Consider the following 25,158-nt stretch of genomic DNA (forward strand, 5'->3'; position numbering starts at 1 on the left):
CCCTACTCCACACTGAAAAATCTAGGAAGTTCTGGGGGGTTGGGGTGGGGGCAGGGGTTGGAATATTGGCTCATCCACAGTTTTCAGACCAAGGCCCTTGAAACCAGTGGTCATACAATTTCCAGATAATTCCCCTATTAGCATTCCCAGAGTTTGGCTGAGGTAAAGATGATTTTTTTCAACATGAAACTAATTTTGTTTTACTGTAAATAAAACTACAAATGTGGGACATATTTGCACCTTGGAAACCAGTAGTTTTTATCTACCTATGTCCTTCCCCTCCCTTTCTCTGCCTCTTATCATTTCTTCACCAATGAAACAGAATTATTAATGAGAGCATATGAGATTACATAAAATAGCACCATAATAGTTTCCACCTAGCATGCTGGTGCTACTCCTCTTTATATCAACTCCTTTTTTTCTTTTTCCTGTTTTCCTCTTTCTCACTCTATGTCTATTACTCATTTCTGGAAAGAAGCAAAAAGTTTACAGTCATTTGTTGAAAAAAAAGAAAAAGGGTGACCTAAATTAATTTTTCTATTAATAAGTATTTAATACTAAGTGCCTATGTTTATTTATGTATTTTTTGGGTTTTTTGTTGTTTTTTTTTTTTCCTTTTCTTGAGCCGCTCCTGCAGCATATGGAGGTTCCCAGGCTAGGGGTCTAATCGGAGCTGTAGCCACCAGCCTACGCCACAGCAACGCAGGAGCAGCCAAGCCGAGTCTGCAGCCTACACCACAGCTCACAGCAATGCCGGATCCTTAACCCACTAAGCAAGGCCAGGGATCGAACCTGCAACCTCATGATTCCTAGTCTGATTCATTAACCACTGTACCACGATGGGAACTCCTAAGTGCCTATGTTTAGACAGGTATGGTACATGGTCGTAGAGAGACAAAGTAGTGAAAAATTTCCAAGAAGGTGCCAGAAAAAGATGCATTACAATGCTGTAAATGCAAAAATTAAGGTCTCTATCTGCACAGTGGCTGGGGAGCTAAGAGGAAGAAATGTCGTCGGCAACATGACTCAAAGAGCTTTTGAAGGTTTGTGTTTCCCATAAGCACTGATTAGGGATGCTTTATTTCCTTATCACAAGAAAAAAAAGTATATAGTAATTAAATAAAAGTCTGAAAGGATTAATATGAATGAGAGATTATCTCAAAGAGAAGACTTGTAAGAAAAGCTTTCCTGGGAGATTTGATGAAACGTGAAAGCAAAGACCCTGGAACCAGAAATAATCTTCATGAGCAGAATTTGCACAGGAAATTATGTACCCAGGGGAGGCACATTAAAGCCTATGAGAGCATATGAAATTATGTAAAATATCACCCATAATAGTTTCCACATAGCATGCTGGTGCTACTCCAGGAGAGGTCAAAGTCGTGCATTCCCAGACTTATTCTTCCAGCCATCAGTGCTACATTTGCTTGACATCCTTCAGGACTGAGGATGGTTGAGCTTATTTCATTAGAATATCTCAGATACAGAGCAACCCACATTTAAACAATAGAGCCCTCAGGATGAGTGAACTCCCCTGGGGAGACCTTGAGTCCAGTGTAGACAGCCAGTCCCTGAAGTTCAACCAAGCCTCCTGCACAGTGAACTTGCTGGGCAACCTTGAGTGAGCCACTTAACATCCAATGTCTCTGTTTCCTCTTTTGTACCGTGGGGACTATGATGCTGACCTTCCTCCCAGGCCCACTTTGAAGAACAACTCATTAGCAATCAGAAAGGACTTTGAAAATGTAAATGCTGAATTATAATTTTAATCAACAAATTAACCTTGGTGCTTCCCACTCAATCACTCCCTCTTGGGTAACTGATCAAAACTGTTGGCTGACCCAGGCACTTCTGAGCCCAGCATTCACCCCCACCCTTGCATAAGACATGACTCCTCCAGAGACCCACTGGGAGCCCTTTCGTGCCCCTGTCACCACACTGCAGCTGCTTTTCTACCACTGATCAGAATACAGAACCCCAAATGTGAAGGGTATTCAAGCTAGTATTTAACAAACACTTCAACTTCAAGGAAAATCTGATAAAGAAAATAATAGGCCCAGCTCTGGGAATGTATAAACATTTTCTCTGGGTTTTGAAAGTTTTCAATTATGAAAGTACGTATTTATTCATTTATTTTTAACAAGTATTTTCTGAACACCTAAAAAGTGCACATTAGAATGAAATCCAGGAGTTCCCATTGTGGCTCAGCAGTAACGAACTTTATCCACGAGGATGCGGGTTCAATCCCTGGCTTAGCTCAGTGGGTTAAAGATCCAGCGTTGCCGTGAGCTGCGCTGTAGGTTGCAGATGTGGCTAGGATCCCGAGTTGCTTTGGCTGTGGGGTAGGCCAGCAGCTGCAGTGCTAATTTGACTGGGAACTTCCATAGCCGCAGGCGCAGCATTAAAAAGCAAAAAATAAATAAATAAATGCTTTGCAGCTCAACCAGTAGGAATCCTGTAGCAGTCAAAATGTTCAACAGGCCTGTGATCCTTACTGGAGGATTCAACCACAGTCTCAAAGCTGGGTAGTCATGTGACAGATACATCCAACTCCTAACAAGGGACAGGGTGGCAAGTGTGGACAGCTCAAACATCCGAGTCTCCACTGGGGGCCTCAGTCTGCCAACAGAACTTTCAATACAGTTAGTGTCAAGCATGTCTTTGCACACATGACTCCTTATCACAGATAAAGCCATCATTAAGCCCTAGATTGGATTCCAACTGAACACTCCCCAGGATGAGATAATAAGTGTATCAATTCCTCTAATACTAAATATACTTTGAGCTGAAACCAGAGGTGCCTCCCTTATCACTTTTTAAGTAAGTTGGGCCATAAATCCAAGTGGAAATAAGTGCCAAGAATATACCCCATTACTAGGACTTGCATATTTTTTACTAGGTTTAATGAATAGTTGCAGGTGGAGTAAATCTCCATTCACACTTAGTCTGAGCCATTCAAAAGTTAATCTACTTATCTGAGTCAGGCAACATTTCAATACCTATTATTAATCATAAATTCGGTGTGATTGCACCTATCAGGAATTTATAATATAAAAACAACCTATGGAATGAGCACTGAACCAGAAGTTAGAAGATAGATTTGGGACCTAAGCAGACTACTTTCTAACCCCCTGAATGGCAGAGTCACTTAGTTTCCTTTAGGTTGAGGAGTTCCCTGTCGTGGCTCAGCAGTAATGAACCTGACTGGTATCCACAAGGATGCGGGTTTGATCCCTGGCCTTGCTCATTGGGTTAAGGATCCAGTGTTGCCATGAGCTGTTCTATAGGTCAAAGACGCAGCTCAGATCTGGCATTGCTGTGGCTGTGTGTAAGCTGGCTATGTATGTCAGCTGTGTAGGCCGGCAGCTACAGCTTGGATTCAACCCCTAGCCTGGGAACTTCCATATGCCTCACCTGCAGCCCTAAAAAGACAAAAAATAAAACAAAAATAAAAATAAAATTCCTCTAGCTTGAATTTCCTCCTCTGTAAAATAATAATAATAGTAAATGTGCCTCCTAATTCCAGGGCCATTTGGAGGCAGTAAGAGAATGACACATGTGGAAATGCCTTGTGAACTATAAAGCAGTCTAAGTCTTAGATGCAAGTCTAAGGGATGATGATAACAGTTACTTCTATAAAACTTCATGACATAGGTGAATTTGGCAACCCTTCACTGAATGAAAAAAAAGCCTGCAGATATTAGTACAATACCTATAGGTAATTACAAATATGCATTGATTATCAGGAAACAAGGCATTTTCTTCAGATTTTGTCTTTGGCTAAAAAGGCAAAACCGGCTTCAGTGTGTTTTTCATAGTTATCACATTTATGATTTGTGCAATTCACTTCTAAAATATTCATTCTTAAATGGCATGCTATAAAAATAATAGATTCAGAAAGTTACCATATGTGACAAGAATAAAGGAAAAAGCAAAACATTTCTCTTCATCCCAAGGAGTTTCAGAAGTTTCAGAGACATAGTTAATAAAATTGAATATGATCCCAGACAGGATATATTCATGAACAGAATATCATTTTAAAGATAATTTATAGTTCCTGTTGTGACTCAGCAGTAACCATCCTGACTAGTACCCATGAGGACACAGGTTTGATCCCTGGCCCCACTCAGTGGGTTAAGGATCTCAGCAGCTCCAATTCTACCCCTAGCCTGGAAACTTCCATATGCCATGAGTATGGCCCTAAAAAAATAAATAAAAATAAAGATAATTTAACTCCCTGGTATCACCAAAGCCTGCAAACTAATGCCACTCTCTATGATGAGATATAAAATATAAGAAATAGGTGCACAGGCAGGTGAAATGCAATATGGATTGCCAAAATAGAGCCATGAAACAAGTTTACATATATTAGCAAATATTCATAAGTATTAGTATAAGTAATTTAATAGAAAAATACTAATAACTAAATGAAAAGATACACTGTAAGTTTTATAACTATGTAAATTTAGTCTTTGTTTCACTATCTTCTTACTTTTTTTACATTTTCCTAAATACTTTTGAAAATATTCATGTGCCATCAATCATTAAGGATACTATAAATTTTTTTTGGTTTTTTTGTCTTTTTAGGGCCACACCTACAGCATATGGAGGTTCCCAGGCTAAGGGTCGAATCCGAGCAGTAGCTGCCGGCCTACACCACAGCCACAGCAATGCCAGATCCGAGCTGTGTTTGCGACCCACACCACAGCTCACGGCAATGCTGGATCCTTAACCCATTGAGCAAGGCCAGGGATCGAACCTTCATCCTCATGGATGCTAGTTAAGATTTGTTTTCGCTGAGCCACTATGGGAACTCCAAGGATACTATATTTTTTATATTATTTTATATAACCAGTCTTCTGATATCCGAAGACATGTTTGGAAACCAATATGCTCTCAGTTCAGCTCCCCAAACCTGCTATCTTAAAGACAAAGAAGACAAAAGTTAGAGTTCTTGATGGAATAAAAGGAAAGAGAAATAATCCTTTCTCTCTCTTTACCCTCCTCTCCTTCCCCTACTCCACCCCCTTCTCTCTCTCTGTCTCTCTCTCTCCCTCTCACCCATTCCACCTCTCTCTCTCTAGGAGCCCTCAACAAAAACAACAGTAAAAACTATTGGGAGACAACAACTCTAGTTTTCAAACACTTTACCCAAGCATTTCTTTTTATTTAACCATGTGTTCATTACCCACTGCTGCAAAACAACCTACCCCAACACTTAGCTTCTTAATATAAAGTAGTATTTCCTAGTTCCTGTGGGTTGGGTATGGTTCGGATGGGTCCCTCAGACTCAAGGCTCCAGTGAGAGTGCAGTCAAGCAACCATCTGGGGTTATTTCTGGTCATCTCAAGTCCATATGTTTAGCTTTCCAACTAGAGCCAAATGATTAGGTTCCCAATCTCCTTGCCTTGTTGTAGCCAGCCTCAAGATCCTCCTGTGCCGTTACACTAAGGGCCTCAGCTCCTCTCCTGGCACTGGGTTTCTCCATGGGATGGCCCGTACCATGGCAACACACCTGCCCCAGGGCAAATGACCTAGAGAGGGCGCAAGAGAGCACCACAAAGGTAGTCACAGTCCTTTAGTAATCTCGGAAATGCCATCCCGGCATTCTTGATAGAGTCTATTCATTAGAAGCAAGTCACCAGGTCCAGCCCACACTCAAAAGGCTTAAATAGCATTGCATATCAGACTTATATCACTCCAGAAAATGCAAGACAATAATAAATTAGTTTACTTCTATAGTGATGAAACAAGACTGACATGTTCATCCTAACTCCACTCACAAAATACCTTTCATGAATCCAACTTTCCCCCAAAAAACTAATTTAACCATTTTTGGAATTCTCATCAAACCCCTAAACAGTACAGGGCTTAAATTTGCCAGACACTGGCCTTGGTGCCAACAAGCTTCTTACCTTCAAGAGGCTTTCAGTTTTGAACTTGGTTGCTTATCCCAGATCTTTCAACAGGCTTTTTAATTGTTTTAGTTATTTGGGTTTGGTTTGGTTTTGTTGAAACAAGGAACAAAGGCTCTACTAAATGAACATGAATTTACATGTGCCCTTCCAAAGAGCTCCAAAGTGATAAGAGGTCAGTATATCCCTGGAATTTATATTCCCACAGAAACAGATGGAGACTCAGTTTACCATGCAGCATGTGAAAGAATTAGGTCTCCTGTCTTATGCCACAAAGGTAAGAGCAGATAATGGAATAAAAGAATCCATTCAACCTGAAAGTCTACCTGTTTTCCTACTTACTACGCATTACTGCCTTTCTCTGAGCTCAACAAGCCAGTTTAGGAGTTCCCTGGTGGGGCAGCAGATTAAGGATCTAGTGTTATCATCGCTGTGGCTTGGGTCACTGCCATAGTAGCAGTGTGGGTTTGATCCCTGGCCTGAGAACTTCCACATGCCACAGGTGCAGACAAAAAGAAAAAAAAAAAGCCAGTTTAGAACCATCATGAATTTCACAAACATACTTATGTAATTTATTCTTTCTCTTTAACTTCCTATTCCCTTGATTTACTGTAATCACAAACGCCTTTGCACTTTGTAACTCTGCCAGCATTAACCCCTTCCACTTTTCCCTGCCCTGGCCCTTGCCTTAAAGCAGGAACCATTACACCACACCATTGTCCCACATCTCCTCTCTTTCCTTCCAAACACACTGTGCTTTGCTCTGCATCTTTGAGACCGCCTTCAAAAATCCACATCAGATGTGCTTTTGCTCTTTGCAATTCTTGTTCTTCACTGGGCTTATAATCAGCTTGGCTTTGATTCATTCTCTTTCAGTTGACAACAGCCTCTTTCCATACTAAAGGACCAAGAGCTTCATCTCCATGCAGCAAACTGCATCAACCCTATTCCAAGCATTCACATTAGAGTGTCTGCTACCGGGAGTTCCCGTCATGGCGCAGTGGTTAACGAATCCGACTAGGAACCATGAGGTTGCGGGTTCGTTCCCCGCCCTTGCTCAGTGGGTTAACAATCCGGCGTTGCCGTGAGCTGTAGTGTAGGTCGCAGACGCGGCTCGGATCCTGCGTTGCTGTGGCTCTGGCATAGGCTGGCAGCTACAGCTCCGATTAGAGCCCTAGCCTGGGAACCTCCATATGCCGCAGGAGCGGCCCAAGAAATGGCAAAAAGACCAAAAAAAAAGAATGTCTGCTACCTCCAGAGTTTGTTTCCTTGTCTGAAATCAGATCCTGGAAGAATCTGCAGACACTCTAACAGCTAATGAGGCAAGATCCCTGAGTCCTAGGACAGAGTTGGCTCTTTAATTTAAGGAGAATTATAACATGATGTGCTGTAGTCCACCTTCATAAAAGTGAATTCAGGTACGTTTCTATCACAATTTAGTATGACTAGATGAAGGTTACAGAGAAACTCATTAAAGAGTACTACACCATTGATATTGCTATTTACTCAACATTTCCAAGACACAAAATGCCTTGCAAGAGGCATTCCTGGTGTTCAATACCACATTTTCCTAGGTTTGGGGCATTGCTGGTCTAATTCAAATGAATAAGCAGCTATAATAAGTATTATGATTTTTCAGGGATCTGGAATTCTGAAAAACTTAAAACAGGAAAGCATTTCTGAAGACAGGCTTATAAGACAAAGAGAGCTGCTCACCCATTTGAGTTTCACAAACATCACTGGATCCATGAGTTAATACCATAAAATCTAAGTGTGGTGCAGCAGTAAGTGGTCATAGGAGCGTAACTTGCTGTCACTGACAATCAGGCAATCTGGGACCTGTAGGGAAACTAGATGTGTTCATGGCTTCTACTGTGGTTAGCAATATACAGTCAGGAGCAAAGCCCAGCCTCTAGAGGGTATCTGCAAAAGGTGTAGACAGATGTTCTGAATCTTAGAGTCCAACAGCAGTGTATTTAGGTCAAGGAATAAGGTTGAACAAGGAGAGAAAGTGAAAACAGAATTGGTTGTATGACCTCTACAAGCAGTTTCAATAGAAAATTGTCTTGACACGTGCTTTCTAAAAGAGAAATTAGATTAACTCTGAACTACACTTAAACTAATATCAAAAAATCTAGATTTAAATGGAATTATATTGAAAATGTTGTCAATCTGAGCATTCTATGACATGATCCATAGAAAATAAATTGTTTCCAAAAGAGAATTCAGTGCCCCAAAGATCAGCAAGCTTTTCTTAGATGAAGCTTGTTTTATATCAGTTTTTTCCAGTTAAATTAAACTTACTTAGAAAAATCATTTTAATTCTACATAACCTTCCTCTTCCTAATATCCATATAATGATACAGAAATTGACTTATTCAATAAAAGCATGAGTCACGTTGAAGTGACTGGGATTTCTTTTTTCCGTTATCTATATAATTTTATTTATATATATTTATACATCACAAATGCAAACATATATTTGCATTTATTTATAATTATTGTCCATTTTATATGTACTCTTTTTTCCATTTTACATAGATGTATATAATCAAAACTATGCTTGATTCTTCAGTACAACTGAGAAACATGAGAGTAGAAGCCTATGTGCACTCAGTCTATATATATCCTAGATATAATCTTGCTACTGAAACATAGAAGGAAACTGTTGTAACAGCTATCTTGGATAACAGAATTATTTAAGCATTTATGCTAGTGGCTTCATCAGCAAATCTCTATCTCCTTCTCTTACATCAACTTATCAATCCCTTTTCCCCATTATCTTCCCCCACCCCCCATCCCTGCCTCAGACATACATACTACTCATCCCAGCGAGGATCAGCTCCATAGACTGTGCTTGGCTTCTAAAATATCCTTTAAGGACTACAAGATTATTGTGTTTCTAAAGTCTACCTCATCCCTACCCCCCAATCCTCTCCATCCCTGTCATGAAGAAAATGAGAAAATAACATCAGTTGTCCCCACATAGCAGAAGATCCAGGGCACTTCTCAGTAACAGACAAGAACAATCAACTCATACTTTCACTCATTCATCCAAATGAAGGATGGTTTACTGATGGTTAGGTCCCAAGGACTGGACCTTCTACATAAGGGACCCATGTACTGGGCTCAGCCTAGATTATCTCCTCATGTTTCTGAAAAGCACATCAAAGAGTATCACTGAAATATCAAAATGTCTAGCCAAAGTGACCTGTTGTGAGAATAATAAAAGTATGTTTACACATATACACTACATTTCTATTTGTGTGTTTGGAGCCATGGAATTCAAGAAGATGACAAATCATTTACTATATTATTAAAACATAAGATGATGGAGTTCCCGTCGTGGCGAAGTGGGTAATGAATCCGACTAGGAACCATGAGGTTGCGGGTTCGGTCCCTGTCCTTGCTCAGTGGGTTAACGATCTGGCATTGCCGTGAGCTGTGGTGTAGGTTGCAGACGCGTCTCGGATCCCGCGTTGCTGTGGCTGTGTCGTAGGCCGGTGGCTACAGCTCCGATTGGACCCCTAGCCTGGGAACCTCCATATGCCGAGGGTGCGGCCCAAAAAAATAGCAAAAAGACAAAAATAATAAATAAAATAAATAAAAATAAAATATAAGAATGATGACTTAAAAATAGTAATCAAGAAGGATTGCTGACACCTCTTTGTTATAACAGGGATAACAACTTAGTTCTCATCTGAAGTTCTGGGGAAAAGAGTGGTGAGTTTAAAGTATGGAATTTTTGTAATTCAGATAGAAAGCTAAGGACCACAAAATCTTTGACAATTTAAGGGAAAGTGAAAGAAAAGCAAGAAATGACTCCTATCAAACATCAAAGCTGAGTTTTTCTACTTTTTTTTTCTTTAGCTTTTTGCTATTTCTTGGGCCACTCCCGCGGCATATAGAGGTTCCCAGGCTAGGGGTCCAGTCGGAGCAGTAGCCCCCGGCCTACGACAGAGCCACAGCAACGCGGGATCCGAGCCGCGTCTGCAACCTACACCACAGCTCACGGCAATGCCAGATCCTTAACCCACTGAACAAGGGCAGGGACCGAACCCAAAACCTCAAGGTTCCTAGTCGGATTCGTTAACCACTGCACCACGACGGGAACTCCAGTTTTTCTACTTTTATTGCAACTCCCTTTTGTGGTCGTTTACACATTCTGTTGGCCTAGTTTACAAATTACTTTCTTTTCTTTGATAGTAAGAAGAAAATTGAAAGACAAGTCAGAGATAAGTGGGTACTGCCTCACCCATCCAGTAGCAGCAGTGTGGGCATGGACAAAAGCTCTAAGTCTGAAACAAACATTCATCTTCCTGTTGACTTCTGTTTAAGGCTTAGGGATGTTCATAAGATTCAGTAACAGTTTTATTCATATAACTAACTCTTGGACTAATATGCGTGGTGAATTTTTCTTGCCGCTTGGCATATTAGAAAAGATATTTTAATTTAATTGACACAATGAATCCATAAGCAAGAGGTTAAATGCCTCTTTGTTCTTAGTTCTCTCTTGGCTCTGTTGGAGTTGCTAAAGAGAATAAAAGATGACCTCTGCTTCCATTGTGTAATATATAGCTGAACAAAAATGCAAAACACAAATTGTGACCGACACACAGTACTCATTCTAAATATGCACTGCACTAAGTGCTTTGATTATATTATTCCATTAAACTCTCCCACCATCCTATGAAGTAGAATATATAATTAGTTCCACTTTACTGATGGGAAAAGTGAAGCACAGAGAATTTATGTAACTTGCCAAGGTTATACAGCTAATAAATTACAGACCCAGGATTCAAATCCATGCATTCTGATTCGCCACCCTATGCTCTTAACCAGCAGATTCTACTGACCCTCAAAATAGTTGAGTGCTATAGGAATTTACAGAAAAAGAAGATAAATGAGGGCTGAAGAGGTTCATGGAGAAAATGAACAGACTTGGAACATGGTGAATAAAGAGACCACAGCCAGGCAAGGAGCAAGGAACTCTGGCAAGATAAATAATGACCATGGAGTGTCCAATGGGGAGTAAAGAGGACAATCTGACCAGGGTGGGTAGGGATGAGGAGAAATTAGATGAGATACTTACAATGGGGAAGGCTATGGAAATCCAGAACACTTCTAGTGAAAATTGAAATCCTAAAAGGGCAAAGTTATAATTGGGTTAAAAGACATTATCTCCAAAACGTATCTTGTTACATTCCAAGACAAATGAAGTTGCTCTCAAGGTGTAGAGGTCTCTGAACAATCATTTCACTATTGGCAAAATGGAACGGGGAGAAAATACTGACTGTGAGATAAAGACCAATGCAAGTTTATTTTTAGGTAGCGTGGGATGGCCTCCAAAGGGCTAGAGTTTTTAGTGCTGACTGAGAGTCCATTTCGATTTGAACTCTTTGTGATCTGTCTCCTAGGGCTATGGCAGACTTGTTTTCAGGCTAAAATGTGGTTAGAGCCATCAAGGCCTGGCCTGGAGGAAAAGCAGACTGGGGGAAATTTTCTCAATGCCACCTTCTCTTTGGAAGATTATCCTTAAAGCAAAATCAGCTGAGGGGAGTTCCCGTCGTGGCTCAGTGGTTAACGAATCCGACTAGGAACCATGAGGTTGCGGGTTCGGGTTCGATCCCTGCCCTTGCTCAATGGGTTAACGATCCAGCGTTGCCATGAGCTATGGTGTAGGTCACAGATGCGGCTCGGATCCCACGTTGCTGTGGCTCTGGTATAGGCCGGTGGCTACGGCTCTGATTCAACCCCTGGCCTTGGAACCTCCATATGCTGTGGGAGTGGCCCAAGAAATGGCAAAAGACAAAAAAAAAAAAAAAAAAAAAAAAAAAAAAGGAAAATCAGCTGAGAAGCAAAAAGCAGAAAGGGAGGTGAGGAAAGAGGAATGGAAACACATCTATATATCATCTCTGAGGGAAAGGTGACACTACAGATGAGCTGGCCAAAAAAAAGGGTGATGCTGAAGAAGGCAGGGGTGTCTGAATGTGTCACCAGAAAAGTTAAGAAAGAGGGTGAAGTAGGCTAGCTCAGGAATATGGCCAGAATATTGGAAAGGGAACAGGGAGCAATTTCATAACCTCTCAATCTCTCCAACTTCCTACAGTGTTCCAGAAAAGAGAAAGTGTGCTTGATAAGAATGATTTATTGAGCAATTACCTCTTTCCGCCCTCAGCTCTCTGGATCTGGACAGCAGACAAGTCGGGTGAATTGCATTTGCAGAGTTCTCCCGAAGAGCTTCCTCTCAAGGATACACAACTTTCCAGTTAGTCACTTGGCAGCTCTACTTCCTTTCTGCACAGTTTCTACAATTTTCACTTTCCCTTCTCTGTCCCTTTCCAGCCCGTCTTCATTCCTCGCTGATGGAGGATTGTTGACTTCACCTGCCACTAGAGTCATTTTGCTTACCGACCCCTTGTATGTTCATCCAAAGTGCTTGCTCCCTTTGTGCTTCTCCCATTGTTCCTTCATGCTATTTTCCCTGGACTGTCTGCTCCCCAAGCAAATTGAGCCCCTTGTGTGCTACAGCATCTTCCCTTCCTCTTGCTCCAGTCGTGCTTTTTGGTTTCCCCATCTGCCTCATGGCAAATAACTTTCAAAAGAGAGGGTTTGGGGGTTCTCCTCTCCTAGGAGGTCTCTTCACACCTCAGCACCCCAAGTCTCCACTTAACTCTTGTTCTCTCCCAGTTTTTGTGACAGCCATGGTTACCAGTGATGAGCATGGGAGAAAGGATCAGAGGGAAAATTGTACTCTTGGTTCAGTAATTACTGTTTTCATTTGGGTAACCTGAGATGCTGAAAGCCTGTTTGTACTGAACACCCTACAGTCCAAATGCGGTGGGCCAGTCTCGTTTTTCATCTGCTGTCATGGTTAACTGGCAACTTCCAGGCTGGCATCTCAAGCTCATGCAAGCAAAAAATTACGTGAAGAATGCCAACAGATTCCAGACCATCAGGTCATGTTTTTGCAGAGGAGTTCTAGCGAGAAATAAGGACCAGCATCTTAAATCAGTTTTGGCACACTGTTGTTTTAGGAGCTTTGTTCGAGATCTATTAGGCACCTAATCGCTGTCTGCACTACAAAGTGAAAGGAAAAACAAGTTTGGGGCCGAGTATTTTCATTCACCAGTGACTCAGAACCAGGCACCAGACTCATTTCACTTACAATTATAGGTTGAACTCAAATTGGGGTCCCAGAAGAGAAAGACCAGTCTTTTATACAGTACATTAAAGAAAGCATTTCTTATTTCTATGAAACTCCCGGGGAAGGAAAGATCGTGCAACAGCTGGACGAGCACTGCAAATATCAGGGTTACCAAGAGTCACCCAGAAACCTTTAAAATAATTTAAAGTGGTGATAGAACAAGTAACACACTGTGTCTCTATTGATGCAGTAATCCTTAACCCTTGAACCGAATTTGTACTTGCATTAAGTCCGTAGAACTGTTTCTAGACGATCTACCAAGGCAATTTCCCACAGTTTAATTGATTGAGAATGGTGCTGATTATTTTCTCATTCAAACTACCCACAACGCACTAAAAAATGTGACTCTTTGCGGGAATTACCCTTCTCTGAAAAAAAAAAAAAAAAGGAAAACTTTTTTTTTTTTAGAAATCACTTAACAACTAATAAATGGATCAAGATAATACTGTACTGTGAGATTAAAATATATCAAGGATATGCAGACCAGAGCTATGATTTTCTCAATTCTTTGCCAGGTAACAAAGCAATTCCAAGAAATCTTGTTTTATTAGAAATCAGCTTTTTAAAATATATTATCTGTTTAAATTCCTAGTGAGCCGACAGCTACCTTGGAAGTAGAGTTAAGAAAAAACAAAATTCAAAGGTTGGAAAATAACCAAAAGGGAAGCAAGATGCTTTGAATCATTCACAGCACTATGCATGCACACAGAGATACAAAAACAGCTAAAAAGGCAAGGACAAAATTAAACAGTAATGATGATTTATAGTAAGATACTCTGAGACATGACAGAAGTCTCAGTACACCAAAAGGAAAATCTTGTTTGCTCAAATTATTTGTTTCTTCTGTCTAATGAATGTAATTCTAATATACAAGTGATAACACTGGCATTTCTTTGAAATGTTGATTCAGTTTAATTATGAAAATCACCAAGGTATTTTCTAGCTGCTGCATCACTCCCTGTACTAAGATTAATCACATCAACATCATTCATTTAATCTTCAAAGAGGAAGCAGTTGTCCACAAAAGCCTTCAAATAGCTTCATTAGTGCAATTTTTCAGTCTCAAACACTTAGCTGGCAGCATATGATTGAGGGTAAGGTCATTATATTCATCTATTTCCTAATATAATTTTTAATGTTTCTACATTTAGTGTAGAAATATAGTTTTTGCTTTCTCTTTGTTTGGCAAACAGCTCAAAATATGAAGAAAAATATGGATGGTGATTAACAAAATATTTGGTCACTGTGGCTTCAGTTCATGAAATGTAATGTTCAGGCCTAGAACTGATAAATTTTCCCTTTGGGAGTTTTGTTTAATGTGAAAAGGTTTGGACCTAGAAGTGTTGTGTTTTCCTATCTATTGTAGACAAAGAAAAACTTGGAGCATGAGAGACATTCCTCAGATGAGGAACTAGAGTTAAAAGTTATTGCAAATAAAATTTCTTTGCTGTTTTAAAATGCAAGATGGATTTTATATTTAAAAACAGAAATAGTCAAATAACATATGTTTATGTTACCCACTTTTAGCATGCTTCTCTTTGTTTGGAGCAGTAATAATCCCTTCCTTTATTGGAAACCAATAGTCCCAGAAAATAACACTGTAACATTTGATGCACTGATCAAATCACAGTATCAATCACTAAAAATTACTCAGTTGCAATCAAAAGCCTTCTCAGAGAGACATAGCGAAGAGCCTGGCACAAGTAGGGGTGTGGTAGTTGAGTCACCGTAATTATTGTACATACTCTGAAGGGTCATAAAATATGTCAGAAAGTAAAATTTGCTGAGCCCCATTACCAAGAAGCAAAACTTGCTAACTGGCACATTAAACTTTGCATCTTATAAAGGAATGATTTATTTGACTTTTGACTGGTCTACTTGCAGAAATTATTGCATTGCCATATTCAGTGACCGTGCAAAGGGGAAAGAAAGGATAAATCATGCAGAGACACTCTCAAGTTAATATCTGGCAATCATATAATGCCAAGTTCTAAAGGCAAGATCTGCATACAATGGGACAAATAACAGAGTACAGGGGTTTAGGCAAAAGAATTGGGGCTTTGGGTCATGAGAAAGATCCACAGCCAATTGCAACATGAGGCAAGGGCACAGATTTTGTTTCCACAAATTATATAAACAATTACAATATTTAAAATATTAACATCTTTTAAATTTCTTCTTAAATAAAACTATACGGAGCTTTGTGAAACTGAATTCTGACACAACAATTTTACAATTAAAACATGAAGATGAGAATAACTTTGGTCTGAAAAGGTCAGTGTTGCCATTTGTCCACTGCGTATGAAATCACCAGGGTAAAAGGGGCAAGAAACTGCATTATTTATTTACACATGTGTTCAATGTGATAATCGGGGGAAAAAAAACTTTGTGCATTTCTTAACGCATGTATTCATGAAGTTTTATTACCTACTATAGGTAATACTGTCTTAGACCTTCCGGGAAATTTTAAGAGAGAAAAGATAAACTCTCTTCTCTTGAAGCCCTTACTATGGTAGAAAGGCAGGGGTGCGAACATAACTTTACAACAGAAAGCAATGTGGGCCAAAGATAAGGAGAGGAAAAATGTGCCTTAGAATTCACAAATAGGTTTCTTTCTGGCTAGAAGATGATGGATGTCTTCATGGCGTGACAACACCTGGGCTTCTAAGGGTGTACCCCCTCTTAAAATGTTGAAAGATCAAGTTTGGGAGAAAGAGAGGATTAAATATTAGACTTTAAAATATTCTGTCTACCCTTCCCAACACTGAATGCATTTTATGTCCTCTGCATAGAATGGTTAATGTTGTTTTATTTTCACAAGTGTCAAAAGGATTTTTTTGAAAATAAACAATAAATTTATGAAGACTCAGTGCTCATTCCAATTGGTTTTTCTGCAACTGAGCTGAAAATACCCATTTTAATGGTTAATGTCAGACATTTAATGCAATTAAAACAAAGTGAGATAAAAACAGAAACCAATAAACCTAAGCAAGTGTACTTAAATATATTCTGGGGGGGGAAGATGTCTACTTTTCAAACAACAAAAAAAGTTTATTTGCTTCATGTAAAATCTTGCTGGGAACAAAAATTATAATTAAGAGAAGATGTTTAAGATTCTGAATCACGCAGTTTTGTGGATTTCTAAAATTGTTTCTTCTCTCTCTCACTCTCTGGATAGATAGAAGGGATAGAGATAGAGATATATAGATATTCCAATGCCTGCCTGGGGTTAGCGGTAGAAATTCAGTGATGGATAAAGGTGAATCTCATATAAACACTTGTAGTAATAGGAATTCAAATATTATATTTAATAAAGGGCAAAAATAAAATAATAGTTTACAGAATTCATCTAATTTCATGAACACTTCTGATATGCTTCTGGTTACTTTAATTATCATCATAAATGTAAAGAACCTGTCTTGAAGAGCTAAATAATATTGGGAAATCAATAAACTAAAATAGTCCCAGGAATAATGGATGTGTATTCCTGTTTGCAAACATATAAAGAATAAATACAGGCAGCTTGACAAAATATGAAGTGTCCAGGAAACAACAATAATCATATACAAACTAATACCTAATCTGGATCTTATTCTGAGCATCTGGAATGGGTCTCACTAACATAAGAATATGCAGTGGCTCTTTTAACTTCAAGTAACTGAGAAGCCTCTTTCACGGAACTCTAAGGAGCTTAGAATCACCTTTCTGACCATCTTTCCTGTCGTCTATATATCCTCATAAAATATTTACTGTTCTTCTGAATGACCACTCTGATTATCCTTAGACTCCTTTCAGATTCCCTGATGATGTCATGGAAATGTTAAACCCATTATGCTAAGTTAGGACCTCCATCTGTAGTGACCTCTTGGCACAGGCTTCGAGGACAGCATGATATTTTTATATAAAAGTTAGTCTTCATTCAAATCCTCGAGGTCTGATCCTGAAAAGAACACTGACAGCTCAATCAACCCTAATAAATACTTAACTAGGTCCATGGAAAAAAATAATAATACAATTTCCCCCAAAAAATCCATTATACATTCACAATTGAGCCATAAAAATGTCTATTAAAAGTACAATTATTTTACCACATTTTTATTGGAAAACAAGCATTTATCCTAATTTACAGGTTTAACCCAAAGGTGGTACATGACATTTCTTTTCATTAAGCTATTAGGGGAGCAACTGAGTGATGGCGCCCAGCTCTAATTATCTTTAATGTAGTGTTTCAAATTGATCATGCATAATGCAATTACAAATCATAATTAAATTAATTTGTATTGATTTAAGATTTTATAAGTTGTTAATAACTACAGTGCAGTACATCCATTTCCACAAGCTAACATTAATATTTTCAAATGGCCAAAGTCCTTCCTCCTTTTCACTCCAGTTTTGTTCTCATTAAAAAGTTCACGAACTTGACACTGCTTTACACAGGTGAAAGCTAACTTTAAAACCCTATAGGTAGAAGTTTTGAGTAAATAAGCTTTCTCCAAGAAATAGTGTCTAATACACTTGTAAGTATAGCATCATCTGCATATAAAAATGTATCTCTCAGCGTTCCACGGTGGCTCAGCAGGTTAAAGAACCAAAAGGCGTTGTGTTGTCACTGCTGTAGCTGGGGTTCCATCCCTAGCAGGGGAGCTTCCTCATGCTGTAGGTCGGGCCAGAAAAAAAAATGTATCTCCATCTCCTAAGGATCCCGCCAGCCAACTCCCTTCTTGCACATAATTCCAGCTTCTGATGAAGTAACTGACTCTGGGAAACCAAAGGCAACCTATGGAAGTTGCCTTCTCCAGTATTTCAGGGGATGGAGAAGAATCTGAAAGCCAAGAGGAGGTCTGAGCAAACTTTGTCCAGCAACAAAGGCCAGGCAGTTGGGCCCTCCTAGACATCTCCCTTGTCTCCCTAGCCTAACCACACTCAAGGAATAAGTTCCCTCTGAATCTCTGCATTTGAAGGCGAAAGAAGCAACTAGGAGAAGACAGCCCAGGAATACCAGGAACAGCTCCTCCCCAGTTCTCTCCAGAACTGAGGGGAAGTTGGGAGAGGTGAATGAGACAAAAGAATGGGACAGAGGCACTCAGAAAGCCCCACCAGTATGTTTTCGTAACAGAAACAAATATTAAACAAATTTGCCAATTCAGTCTGACCAATTTCATTATATACTAAAGAATGATTCTTTCCCCTCTTCATATTGGAACTGTCAGTCCAGCCAGACTGAGGGCATAAACCACAAAAAAAAAAAAAAAAAAAACAAAAAACCTTTGTGGGCTTGTCTGGTCCTTCCACCCTCACCAAGCCTTGGAACTGGCAGTAGGGATCTGTAGATAGGTGTTCCTACATGGAAGCTGGGCCTAGAGTTGAAGACTGGGTGTTGCTTTTTTTTTTTTTTTTTTTTTTCCAGTTTCTGAATATATGAAATGACTTAAGGTCCTATGAGGGGAAAATGAAGTAATCAAGACGTGGGAGGGCTGATTTGGAAATGGAAGTGAAATACTCATGAGAAAAGCTCAAAAATGAATACTATGGGAAGAATTTCCCCATCCCAGCAGCCTTCCTGCAGAACCGGTCCGAAACACGCATCTACTAAGCCTCTGGAGTGCATGGATCGCTGCTAGTTGAGGCAAGAAATCTGCTGCTCACTAGCGACCCCTTCAGGTTTCAGGGGGAAACGAGCAGAAGCAGGAGCGTATCCCTGACACGCGCCCTGGCAGAGGAGGCAAGCACATTTCGGAGGGTAGCCCGAGCCCAAGCGTCCCATCCAGGAGGCCCCAAGCCACCCGCCAGCCTTAACCGGTCGTAGACGTGGCACCAGAGCCCCTTGCCGGGATCTGGCTCCTGGCGGCCAGGGCAGGGAGCGCCGAGACTTTGGGGAAGAGCATCCGTCTCATCACTACAACAGAAAAGCCGAGGTCTCAGGGATCCCGTAAACTGAGTAGGAGAAGGAAACAACGTATGAACACCAAACCACGCGGGACTCCGAGGGAGGGAAACCCAAGGCAGAGCTAGGACAGAGGCAGCCAAGGCTCAGGGACCCTCTCCCTATACTGGCCTCTTAGGGCTTTAATTCTCTTGTATATGGGATCCAGCTACCGAGATGGTTTCAGATACAAACAAGTTTGAGCAACACCTTCTCTAGACATCTCCCAGTTACTGAATAGAACACACACACACACACACACACACACACACACACACACACACGCCCTCAAGCAAGAAAGCAAATGCAAAGGGGGTCTGAAACAATGGGGGTCCAAATCTTGGGGGGCCGCCAATTCCTGCTCCTCCCTCAGCCAAGGTGCAACCAGTCTACACCCCACCCACCCCAAGCGGGTGGGACTGCATCCAAGGACACGCCTAGTGGATAAATGTACGAGTTCGGTTGTTTCAGGTTTCCGAGGCCTCAGTTAGCCCAGTCTCATCACCAACTGACAAAATCACTTCTCCAGACTGATTCTGAAGACGTCTATTTCCAGTAAAGCACTTTGCCACAACAGATGGTGTCCCAGTGATGATTCATTACCCAGAGAAACTCTGGAAGGTGTGCCTTAACCAAAGATTTCAGAAAGATTCTTGAGTTGTGAAGGGGTCTTTGCATTAAATGGTGCTAAAAGGAGATCAGGTGAGAGGGAGAGGCAGTATTTTCAATCTCTGAGCACATCACTATACTGGAGAATAAAGTTAATTCGATCAAACAACACATTCTTTCCCTTGACTAATAATATTCAGAAATGGAGATATGGATTTTCTTGGACTTGAGCTAGAGTTTGGCAGTATACTCCACACTGCAGCCCCAAGACTGAAGTGCCAGCTGTGAATTTTCCTATGTGTGCTGTCCCAGAGATTGGGATAATGAAGCCCTGCCCTCCAGGAATTAGAACATTTTCTGGGGGGAAAAAATCCATCCATAAGAGAACTATTCTAATATAACAAAAAATAAGACTCTGGTTTTAATAACGTCTTACAATTGAGACTGAATTTAAGTGTTTGGAAAAGGTGGGTTTGATATTTTGTGGGATTTTTTTTTTTTTTTTTTTTTTTGGCATCGGTATGTGTGACTAGCAGTGAGGGTTGTTAAGTTTCCAAGCAGGAATCAGCTTAAAATGCATGGATTCTATTATATGTACAATTTAATCACAAGGTATTTAAAATAGACATTTCCATCTAAAATCCAATCAGAAATCAACACAGTTCCTCCAGGCATGAGATGATCATCTCGATTTTGCATTTGTAAACTGGGAGAAATAAATGTGACTTGTGGATACCAAGAGGTCAAGTACGGCTGCTCAAATATTTTTCTTACAAAATGACGGATTTATTAGACAAATAAGTAGCCCGGCTGATGCAAAACCCCCAGTGATTGAATTTTGACGTTAAGTCAACAACAACTCGAACTACATCAGTGCTTCAAGATTTAGTTATGATGGTAGAGATTACTGAACAAATAAGAGCCCGAAATGAATACAGATTTCTGAGGATCTGCCCCTGGTACCCTCTTCTTGACATTCTCCTCCATATGCTCCCCCTATTCAGACTGTATTATAATTAAAGGACGTGCCTATGCCTTGCTGTTGGAAAATAACTTTAAAATAATTAGGCATATTTTTCTGTTTAAAAAAAAAAAAAAGGACAGGCTCTGGGAGAAAGCCAATTGAGTTTCATTGTAAATTCCTTCGAGGCTTGAAAGTCACCCACTATTCTGTAATAGTGAGCATGCAGTGGGTGTTTAGTTTTTTAAAGATCTTATTTTCATTAAGAGTTTTAACAACCTACTCTTCTACAGTCTCCTCCCCCAATCCCTTCCTTTTAAACACAGCTTTCCAAAAGATTTGAGAACCTGGGCTAGGATAGTACCCCAGTCGTGTATCCGAATCCACTGCTAAATAAACTGCCATAGAATTTCAGGGGTATTTAGATCTCTGGCTCCCTCTTGCTCTCTCTCTCTCTCACAGGACCCGCCGCTGCCCCGCCCCCTCCTGGGAGCTGGCCACGGTGCTGAAAATCCTGCGTGACTCTTATAGGAGGGGAGGGCACCACTCATGGAAGCTTTTGCTCCTCTTGAAAGGGACTTAAATAATTGAGATTACACTTAAGCTTAAAGCAGTTCATTCCTCATCTTTTCATGGAAGAAGGGGCTAATCTGCTCCTAGTGTGAAAGTCTGCCTTTTATTTATTCTATGCCTTATCGTAGTGGAATTGGTGACTCGATTTCCATTTAAGTCTTGTGGAGCCAGCCAAGAACTCATTTCTTGTACCTTCTCTTTCACTGGTTTCTCAACTTTTGGCCATAGTTTGGTTCCTCCTAATCCATGGAACTGCTTATTTTGCAAGGACGAATCCATATTTGATTTAAAGCTTTGTCAGATCAAGGGCTTGAGACAATTTCTCTCTGTGGCTAGAAATCTGCTTTCTAGGTATCCAGGCACAGACCACTAGAGGCAATAAACTGGTACCAGATCTTTATCTCAGATTTTATTTAAATGCAGTAATAATTGCACTCTGTAAAACAAGGTGCCCATCTGAGCTTCTCTCCCAGTTTGTCATATTCCCCTCCCAGGTATACATGTACCCATAATTCCTACATATGTTTTCATCATACTGGTTTTTAAATCATCTATTGTATTAGTTGCTTTCCCAAGTAAATAAACTTGGAGATACAAAATTGCTAGCCCTAAAATAGTGATAGAATTCATAAGTAGAAAAGAATGTTTCATAATTATTTTGTCATTTCCCAAGATTAGGTAATAAATTATGCAATTGAATCTCTTCTACTAGGGAGGGGGTATAGTTCTCCATTCTTTTTGCTTTTTAATATTGAATAGTACCTTCAGTCCAATATGCATCTGTTTACAGTTTGCCTGAACTTGTTTCTGGATTTATATTTCACTATGCTCTTTAGGATGCAAAATTCCTGTCAAATTAAAGAGTGCTCATGTCTTGCCCGCTTCCAGCAAATCACTTGCAGCACCTAATAAATCCAGCTGGGGTTCCTTCCATAGCCCACTGCTGCCGAAATCATTATTGTCCTGCCTTGTTTCATGTCAGAGGCCTCTTCGCCTCATCTGTCATGAAACCAATTTCACTTTATTTACATCCATTTGCTAGTTTAATTACTGTGCTGATGAATAGCCTGAAGGAATTAAGTTACGAGTCTTTGGAAACCCAATGCGACAGATATATGGGCTACCTTTTTAACTACAAGGAAAGAAATGAAGGCTTGTGTGGCATGCACCAAAATTTAAAGATAATAAGTGTTTCTCTCTATGCAGCTACTCTTGAGATTCAAGATGATCTGTCTTTATGTATTCAGCATCTCCTGGATGAAATATAGTACTTTAGAACCTCTCATATTTACAGATTGACTGCAGTTCTCCACAATACAGTTCTCTATTTTTTAAATGCTTTTTTCCCCCTCTTACTGAAAGAGTTACAGATGATTTTTCAGCCAAACCAAAAAACCCTAATGTACTGGTGTTTTTAATTAAAGGCAGCTACTAATGTTAACCTTCCCTTGTAACTAAGAACTTACTTCTATATAAACACAAATAGGTGAATTTCTGAAAATGAAAAAATATTTAATACATTTAATCTAATATATAGTACAAAGTTTCCACTTACAGACTCTAAATAATGTAATGTTATTTGTATGATTTTTGTTTATCATTGAACACCATCTCCCAAGTATCTTCTTTACTGTATTTTTAAATCATAAATAAGAACATTCTGCTGCCCCTCTCTTTTACAAGTTCAGTATAATAGAGTACTATGAATCTATGTTAATGACAGGATTTGTGATGTGGGTGAATAATCTATGTTCTTAGATAGATAGGTAGGTAGTCAATCATTTGCATATATAAACCTAAGATGAATAAACTTTTCAGTCATTCCATTTTCCTATAAATTAAATACTTTAGTATAAGCCTACTAACCATGACATTAAAAATCATATTAAAGCATATTATTTCCTAAATTTTATCATTAATTACAGACTGTAAACTGAAAATTGATAATCCAGAAACTGAGTCTTCATGTGATTCATAATCACTATCAATTTAAAAAATAATACCTAAATTGATGTTTGGTTTTATATTTTTCTCTGTCTCCAGGTAACACATGAAAAGAAAGCAACTTTTAAATCTAGGTGCCTATGTGTTTTCCTTTCACTGCTCTGTTTTTGAGAGTTTCTGACATTTTAAAATCAGTACTTTCATTTGATTTCCCTAAAAAAAGCTAAGTTTGTGGCGCATGGCAAACATATTCTCCACGTCAAGAAAAAAAATCTAACATTTTCAAATAGACTTAACGTGCTCATTCATGTACACCATCTCATGTTGAGGGCGTAATTAATTCTAAAGCTGTGCCAACTTCCTAAAGTATTTTATCTTAACCAAAATTATGGTCAAAGGGCAGAGATAATCCTAAACAAAGCAGAAGTGAGAAAGATGAGAGTTTTAAATGTTTTCCCATTTCCTCCCCATCTAAAATAAATACTTTTTGCACCCTGTAAACTCTACGTTACATTTTTCATAAAGGCAGCTTAAAAGGATAAAAATGTAAACACTTTACATTCACTATCTAAAGACCTAAAGGTGATGCAAACTCCTCAGTCCACGCAGCTATATATTGATGAATTATATATTCATTACAAATCCTCCAGATGCCTCCCTCCATGGCCCCCCATCCATCCCCTAAACACACATTTGCCTCATTCCACCTCCCCCACTACTTTTAATAAAGCTCATCTACAAAACAACCTACATGACAAAAATGATTTTTTGGATCAAGAGTCTGGCTTATGAAAGTTTTGCAATAAACAAACCCTAAAGAGGACCCTCCAGGTAAAAACCGCCTTCTATTTTAATAGAACCAGACACTATTCCAATTCTTCTGGTAGGAGTTCAAGAGCCGTCTTTACCTTGACAGAAAGGAAATTTGCAGTGGTTGAGTCTCCTTTATTCATTTTTAATTTTAAAAAAAGTTAAAATGATGAGGGTTTTAAAATGCTTTCTCCTTCCCTCCTCCCCCCAACCCATTGCTCTCATTTGCCCCCTTTCGAAGACCCTCTTCTCCATCTTCAGCTCTTTTTGATTAATAGATCCATGTGGCTAACGGCCTGACATATGGTGTGCGAAGCAGCTTGAGATAGTACCTTAGGCATCCCCTACGGCCATTAACATATTAGGGGCTTATGTGCAGTCAGACAGTCAGACCTCATCTAGAGCCGGCGTGTTCAGAAAAGCTGCAACCCCAGAGCTGTTGGATAGAGAGTTTCAATAACACACCCCTCTTCAATTTTAAGGGAGTTGCTTCTGGTGCTGAAACACTGGGACAGAACCAGAATAAAGTTAAGAGATGAGACTCTGCTACACTCAACAACAACAGTAGAAAGTGTGCTTACATTTGTTTGTCTATGGATATGCACGTGGAGGCGTAGCTTCAAGCTCACAAACACGCACCAGCTCCTGAGTATTATCAGTAAACAGGCAACGTCAGCTGCCTGGATTTATTTTGTTTAAAGTCCTCTTTATACCAGGAATACTAACAGAACAATAACAATACAGTTACTGATGGAGATGATTCAAAAATGAAAAAATATACATATATAGCATAGTGTTTGGGGAAAAAAATGAATATAGCCTCTTGTTTTTCCCTAGTAGAAGAAATTAAGTGCATTTTTACCTCTGTAGCCTTAAAATAAGAAAAAGGAAGGAAATAATGAAAATCTGGACATTAAAAGATGTGATTCTATTTTAAATACATTTGCAGATGAAATTCCTGAAGAAATAACTATTATTACTCTACAAACCCTAAAAGTTACAAGCAAATAAAGTCTTGACAACAACTCCAAAAGGTGGAGAAAGCCTCTAGGATGTACATATATGCATATGTATACATACACATAATATATAGACATGAATGTATGTATGCATGTATAAATTTTTGGCGAGGGAGATGATACTCAAAATCAAAGCAGACATCCCACTCGAAGCTTATTTAATTCACTTGAACGTCGTAACTGAAGCTTGAAATTCC

The 25,158-nt window shown here is 39.5% G+C and overlaps 1 protein-coding gene across 4 annotated transcripts in view; it reads right to left on the reverse strand.

Moving 5' to 3' along the window:
• LOC146398640 (uncharacterized) overlaps positions 1-25,158 on the reverse strand; it is a 246,506-nt gene that overhangs the window by 215,076 nt on the left and 6,272 nt on the right. The window lies entirely within an intron of this gene.

This window comes from Sus scrofa, chromosome 11 (genome assembly GCF_054392235.1).
Source record: "Sus scrofa isolate SSC_HxYL_T2T_F1_AM1 chromosome 11, Sscrofa_HxYL_maternal_Yorkshire_Landrace_v2.0, whole genome shotgun sequence".
Lineage (NCBI taxonomy): Eukaryota > Metazoa > Chordata > Mammalia > Artiodactyla > Suidae > Sus > Sus scrofa.